This window comes from Chrysochloris asiatica, unplaced genomic scaffold, assembly GCF_000296735.1.
Source record: "Chrysochloris asiatica unplaced genomic scaffold, ChrAsi1.0 scaffold00214, whole genome shotgun sequence".
Taxonomy (NCBI): domain Eukaryota; kingdom Metazoa; phylum Chordata; class Mammalia; order Afrosoricida; family Chrysochloridae; genus Chrysochloris; species Chrysochloris asiatica.
In genome coordinates, this window is record NW_006408732.1 from 5,122,875 (window position 1) to 5,124,044 (window position 1,170).

The following is a 1,170-nucleotide window of genomic DNA, read 5'->3' on the forward strand; positions in this document are numbered from 1 at the left end:
CGACTCATAGCGACCCTATACAGGGTTTCCGAGGCTGTAAATCTTTACGGGAGCAGAAAGCCTCATCTTTCTCCCGCGGAACAGCTGGTAGTTTCGAACTGCCGACCTTGCGGTTTGCAGCCCGATTCGTAACCACTACGCTACCAGAGCTCCTTTATAGACTCCCCATTTTAGGTAGCCAATGTCTAAGGTAGCGTAGTGGTTACGAATCGGGCTGCGAACCTTAAGGTCAGAGGTTCGAAACTACCAGCCGCTCCGCGGGAGAAAGATGAGGCGATCTGCTCCCGTAAAGATTTACACCCTCAGAAACCCTATACAGCGTCACTATGGGTCGGAACCAACTCGACGGCACTTAACAACAACAACAACAACAATGTCTAAGGTGCCTGTTCCTATCAACCCTGTGTAGAGAAGGGATAGGCTCGATCCTTGATGTGAAGACTCCTTCCCTCTTGGTTGGTATTTTGAGCAACTACATCCATAAACTCAAGTCAAGTTCATCAAATTGTAAAAATTTACACTTATTTCCTTTATCAAATTAAAAGAAAATCTTCCTCTAGTTGAGTTCTGATCATCAGGCCATCCAAGCTAGGTCAAACCTGCAAGTTTGGGCATTCTTGTGTACCTCCCTCTGCTTCATACCAGCTGGATGTTTCACTCTCAGCTCTAGTCCCCAGCGGCTAGGTCAGTGAGGAGAACGGAATTCTTGACTGCAATTCTCTTCAGCGACTGCAAAGCATTGATTATATAGTAAGTCTGGTGTGGGAAGGGCAACTTCCACCTTTGAGACTTGCCAGATAAAGCCTATGGTCGAGTCTGAAAAATTGCACATAGGAGTTTTGGCTAGGAGCTGACTTCCTCAGATGTAAAAATGTTTCCTTTACTTAAGAGGAATACCAGCATGCTTCAAACCAGTGGATCCTTAAATATGTATTTCATTATTATGATTGAATCCTGAAGATTAATGGCTCTATCTCATATTCTCTTTAAAAGGCATATGCCTTTAACATGCTAGCCATTTCTTGCTTATTTGTCAGACTAGTGATACCATCAGTACAGTGGACTTATGTGAAATTTTGGGAGAATGACAGGTTATATTTTAGCAAAGGTTAAGAAAGTAGCCCTAATCTGCTATAAATATATACTATAATCTATGTATGTAATATTATT